The sequence below is a fragment of the Chroicocephalus ridibundus genome, unplaced genomic scaffold (genome assembly GCF_963924245.1).
Source record: "Chroicocephalus ridibundus unplaced genomic scaffold, bChrRid1.1 SCAFFOLD_92, whole genome shotgun sequence".
In the NCBI taxonomy this organism is placed as follows: domain Eukaryota; kingdom Metazoa; phylum Chordata; class Aves; order Charadriiformes; family Laridae; genus Chroicocephalus; species Chroicocephalus ridibundus.
The window spans coordinates 29,906-36,223 of NW_026961708.1; positions in this window are offsets into that span (position 1 = coordinate 29,906).

Genomic DNA, 6,318 nt, shown 5'->3' on the forward strand with positions numbered 1-6,318 from the left:
CCTTGAGCCTGAATAACTGGGGGTTTTATTGTCATATGGGTAAAAGAAACTTGACTTTCTCTTTTAGAGGTGATTTTATTAAATAGAGTACCTACTGAAAGATGAGAGAAAAGGAAGAAAAGAGACAAATACTAGTGCCTTTAAGGACAGCCTTACTTACGTTCCTTCTCCAGATCTCATCAGAGGTGCATTTAATGTAAGAACATTAAGAAGGAATAGGGTTAAAAGGGGGGAAGGATGAAAAAGGGGAAGACAAAGCAAGGCAAGGCTAGGCAAGGAGAGGCAAACAAACCAAAGCAAGGCAAGGTATGACTTGATGCTTAGACCTTAGTGAGAGAGATTAATCCCAGCTCTCCTCACATGGGAGAGCTCATCCCCTGACGCTGCATCCACACACAAAGATCTGGGAGACTATCTTAGATCTGAATCATCAGTTTTTGCCTAGTGAAGGGTGAATCCCATCAGAAGTAACACAGGCTTCCCTCTGCCAAAGAATCCAGTGACACTGATGCATCCATGGCACATTTAAACAAGACAGAGAAGCAGCAGGTTATGCTTAAATTACCAGTTTTCAGGGTGCTAAAAGACATTTTTGTGCAAGCAAGAAAACTGCTTTATGCAGGTTTCAATCATACGGAGAAGAAAGTGATTAAAAGCGTGTCCAGAGAAGGGCTACAAAGCTGGTGAGGGGCCTGGAGGACAAACCTTATGAAGAACGACTGAGGGAGCTGGGGTTGTTTAGCCTGGAGAAGAGGAGGCTGAGGGGAGACCTTATCACCCTCTACAACTACCTGAAAGGAGGTTGTAGAGAGATGGGGGCTGACCTCTTCTCCCTGGTGACAAGTGATAGGACGAGGGGAAACGGGTTCAAGTTACGTCAGGGGAGGTTTAGATTAGATATTAGGAGACATTTTTTCACTGAAAGGGTTATTAAACATTGGAATAGGCTGCCCAGGGAGGTGGTGGATTCACCATCTCTGGAGGTGTTTAAAAAAAGGGTAGATGGGGCACTGAGGGACATGGTTTAGAAGTGGCTCTTGTCAGGGTAGGCTAAAGGTTGGACTCGATGATCTTAAAGGTCCCTTCCAACCTCAACAATTCTATGATTCTATGATTCTATGATATCCCCATGACACCCAGTTTTCCCGCACAGGTCAGGCATCTATAACTTTTGAATAAGTCCCGAATCATTCAGCGTTCCCAAACCTGCTGCTCTGTCGCTTGGATTTCTGACACCTTACAAATGCAGCCGAGGGCCCATTCGCTCTGATCCCAACCCTGCAAGCCCTCACAGAAGCAGAGCAGTGCTCTTGCTGCCTGGGGAGCTCAGCCTTCCCTTCACATTGCTCCCTTCCCAGAGCAGAAGGGCTTCTTGCTGGGCACACCTGAAGGGTGTCAGCTACAATCAAGCAGCACCACAACAGCAGGTGGCTTCTTATGGAGAAGGGACTCAGCTGAGAGATGTTTAAGAATCTCAGTTTGAGGTGGGGTCAAGTGGTCATTGCATGAGGAATATGCCATCTGCAGCCTGGATATCTAGGTAACTCAGCTCTTGTCAGGGTCAATGGAGAAACAAGGAACACAGTATATGAGAGAACTGAAAAACAGTTCATCTGACCCAAGGGTCTGACTTGGGTGACCCACAGTGGTGCCTCCAGCCTCCAGATCATGAGGAAGCGAAAGGCGACTGCTCAGGCCTTGAGACAGCACTGACAAGGTGATACCAGCTTGTCTGTCCATCCCAGTTGTGCTCCCACTATGCTCAAGTTTGTTTCTTTTGTGACAAACTTACTATGGTAATCATTGCCTGATAGGATGATACAGATTTCATTACACACGTGCTGTTGGGTTAAGATAAGTGTTAGGTCAGGGTTAGTTAAGGTTCATGTTCAGGCTTAAATTAGAGCTAGAGTTCATGTGGTTTAGGGTTAGATTTCAAATAGGTTGGGGTTTGGTTAGGGTTAGGGTAAGGGTAAGGTTGGGGTGCGGGTTACAGTTAGAGCTGAGGGTTATGACCTGGGGTTGGGGTAGAGCTAGGGTCAGGCAGTGATTAGGGTTAGGATTAAGATAAGGTCAGGGTTATGTTCAGAGCAGGGTTAGGTTACGGTTCGGGCAGGGTGGGGTTAGGGTTAGACACCTGCTGGACAGTGTGCGTCTTGCTGTGCTCCTCTTCCAGTGCGTGCCACGGTCATTAAAATCCCCAATAAGACCTGGCAATTCTTTGGGTTTCTTGAATAAGCCTTTCTCCGCTTCCTTATCCTGATTGCAGGTGCCTTGTCTCCCACCAGGGTGGCACACTAAGAGGCCTCTCCTCTGATCCTCACCCACAAAGGACTCACCCAACCTCTTGCACATCCCATAGAGGAGCTCCATAAGAAAAGACAGCAGGAAAAGATGAAGAGTTCACCAATCCCAGTTTCAGCATTGAGCCAGCCAAAACTCAGGGGAGGTCTTGTAGGAGCAACCTCCTGTAAATCCACCCCCATCATACTTGTCTCCCTCCCCTTTTATGTTTGCCGAATTAGCACGGCCCACCCCACTCGTTATGGGGCAGTTCCATCTCAGACGTCTCCCCCTCCCGGCTGATGTGTAGCATCATTTGGGTGGGGAGAGAACTATAGTCATACATGTTTAGCATGATCTCTATAATCTTCATTAGCATATGCAGGGGTGTGCACTTTCATATGTATTTCATGGATAATGAAGCAAAGGTCACGTCTCAGACACAATGGCCTTGAGAACTGAGAACTAGCAAGCTCACCACACGAGTGGCAGAGCTACCTTGTCTTCACAAGACGGTTCTCCCACACTTTCCGGTGCCAGAACTGTGAAGGCCAGGCCTGCATTATTTATTTCCTTGCGAGTGTTGGAGGCCTTCCATTGAAGGCTTGGAGGGCCTTCTGCCCCTTGTCAGGGAATTTACAGTCCGTCTCTTACAACTAGCAGCCGGAGCTTTCCCAGCACTCCTCGCCATTTCTTCCACCAGTATCAAAACTCTGTGGTAGTACATGGGACTCCAGCTCCTCCGTTCTGTGCCCCAGGCTGAGGGTGTTGGTGCACTTTTGGTGCACTGCATCACTTTGGCTGGAGCACTGGGGCCACGCTCAGCCTTGTCACTAAGTACCAAGTCCCCAAGCCCCAGTATGTGCAATGCTTTGCTTGAGACCAGAGACATGCTGGAGTGGACGAAGGGCAGCAATGTGAAAGCACCAAAAGTGAAAATCCTGTTCACCCAGAGGCCAGAAAAGCCGGTCTGGGCTCTGTAGCCCTGCCAGGAAAAGGCTTTGCTGCTCCCAAAGGGCTGTGCTGGAGGGGAAGTTGATCTCCAGGAGGACAAGGTGCTGCTGAAAATCATAGAATCATAGAATTGTTGAGGTTGGAAGGGACCTTCAAGATCATCGAGTCCAACCTTTAGCCTACCCTGACAAGAGCCACTTCTAAACCGTCCTTGGGTGTGGAGATGCTGTGATCGAGGAGCACTGTGACAATCAGTCGCCTCTTCCTTGGTTATATCACCGAGGGGCTCAGCAAAGGATTGTTGGAAGAAGACCCAGCAGAGTCCGGGAGCAGCCAAATGAGTTGAGCCCTCAGTGTGATGGGCTTCTTGTTCATGACCTGCTCTGCATCAACTGGGTGGAGATGGGTCAGACTGGGCCTCACTGCAGTGGTGGGTTTCGGTTGCTGATGGACAGAAACCAAACCTGCCTGGGCTGCCACATAGGCTTGCCCAAAGGAACCAAATCTGTCTGCAATGCTCTCTGGGGTCTCTGTCATGCACCTGCTCTGATCAGGAATGGCTTTCCCGTAGGTGCTCTGCTGTCCCTGCCAGCAACCTGCAGTTGTTCTGGGGGGCGCTGGCATCTCAGGTGGCACAACAAGCCGTATATGGCCACTGAGGAGCTGTCCTGAATTAGGTTGAGCAACGGGGGAATGTCCATGAGACACCTGCCACTACAGTCAGCAGAGATCTAGGAAATACAGCTGGTGGAGAAGAGAAAGAGAGGGACTTAGCTGCATTTGGTCAGATGACCACCTCTGTAGGTGCTGTGGATGTAAGGAATATTGAAGGTTTTATCTGTCCAAAATGTAACATCTACTTTCATTTCCATCTACCAAAGAAATTCCTCACCAGGCTCCATGATGTTGCCCCCAGATGCTGCATTAGAGCTTGCAGTCACCTGCACATATCCTGGGCAAACTCTGGTGTCACCTCAAATGTCACCAGGTGTTCCCACCTGAACAACTCCCTCACTCTCCATTAATTAGCAAGGGAGTGGACACAAACAGCTCACTTGCAGGTGCTCTTGTGCACACCTGAACGGAGGCAAGAAGAATCCCACCTCCTGTGGGTTTGTAGCAGGCATGGGAGGGAGCTGAGTCCCCTTCTGGCCCCAGGGCTACAGAGCCGGGATGAGATGCCTTGAGATGCCTTGATTGACTCAGCTGAATTCCTTCCCTCAGCAGGAGGGATAAAGGCAATTACTCCCTATCCCTGTCTGGGTGTCCTGACAAACGATGGGATGAGAAAATATGATTCTTGAGACTCACTGTTTTCCTGATACATGAAATGACAGTGCAGGAAGGAAGAGCCTCTCCCCAGCTTAGTGATTGCTTCATCCTGTTTCCCAGCAGGTTCCCTGGAGCCCCAGGGACACCTGGAGGGAGCCCCGAGGGGGCAGAGAAAGGGCTGCCTTGGGCTGGTCCTCTGTGCCTGAGCTGGGCTGGGCTCCTGGCATGGAGGGAGCTCGCGGCAAGTGGGCAGCGCTGCAGAGACAGCTCTGCCCAGGAGCAGGGCTGCGGGCGCTGCCTGCGGGCACCAAAGGGGAGTGAGGCAGAGCGAGGTTAAAGGCAGTCAGCAGCGGGAGGGTGCTGAGAGTTCGCTGGCGGTGGATTCTTCCCAGCCCTTGACACGGTAAGTCTCAAGCTGCAGGGAAGTAAAGATGCAGTTCCTGGAGGGACCTCCTAGAGCTGGTTCCTCCCTCTTAGGATCTGTCAGAGTAACTCTCACAGTTTCCATAGCATAGAGGAGGAGGACGTGCTCCTGAGCAGGGATTCTCTGCTGCACTGTCAGAGGGAGAGGGCATGACGGCTGCCTTTCTTCCAGGGACGTCTGCAGGGTGTAAAGCCGGCTGTGCAGCCAGGGGTGCCCAGGGCTGTCCTTCCGAGCTGGGTCCCTGCACCCAGGGGCTGTGTGCTGGGGCAGGGACATATCTCCTGCCAGGGCCAGCTCTCGTCCAGCGCAGGGACCTCTCCATGAAGATTCTGAAGGGAAAAGCTGCGGGTGGAAGGAGCAACTGCTGTCAGGGAAGGGTCCTACTGCATTCAAGAGGGTGCTGCATGGGTCAGGGCTGCCGACCGCTCCAGATCACCCCCAGAACACTGGCAGAGGCAGCATTTATAGAGGAAGCCCAGGGCAGGTCTACCTTAAAGATGAAGACCTTTCCATTGTCTGTGCTACAGCTTTCTCTGAAGGGAAAAGGGAAAGCAGCTGTCTAGTTTTAATAAATCACTAAACTCTTACACTAAAGGATCAGCAGATCTGCCAGAAACCGCACAAAGTGCCTTCGCCCACCCCTCTCCCTACACACAGCACCAGCAGCACCTTTGCTTCCAGCATCGGGCTTGCTCTCCTCTCCTCCTTAGGAGCCACAAAGAGGGAGGTGCCCCTGGGCAGTGCCCAGCTGCCAGGAGGCGTCTGCAGGGCAGAGCTGAGCCCCCAGCGCGTGGGATGGGCTCTGGGAGCAGGGACAGGGAGGAGACGTGGGCACAGAGAAGCAGCTCCTGGCAGGGGCAGCTCCAGGCAGCAGAGAGCCACTCCACCCGGCTGCATCCCTCTCTGCTCCGCTGCACAGGGAAAGAGAAAGCAGATGGGAGAAACCGACTTTGAAACTGGACCCTTCCCCAAACAGTAACAATAGTCCATTTTCTTCTTCAAGGACATTGTCAGGGGGACCATTGTCCAATGGAGAGAGGTGTAAGCACAGGAGACCTGGGTGGTGCCCAGCAGGTCACTGGTGTGCAGAGCAGCTCTCCTGACTCTGCACTAGGGCACAGAGAGCACTTTTGTCCCTCAGGGCTCAGCAGTGTTCAGGCGAAAGGCAATGGGAAAGAGAAGGATTTCTGCCCCTGCAAGGAAAGTGCCCTCAGTAGCACAAAGCTGATCTCGCAAAAAGGAGCCGAATTAAATTATACCAAAGGAAGAGAAGTCCCTTTGGGGAGATCTTTTCGGAAACAGAATGAGGTGGGGTCAAAGAAGTCTGCCTTAACTTGCCAAGGTCTTTCCCTCTTTCAACAGTCCCCCATGCCCAGACTGAACAA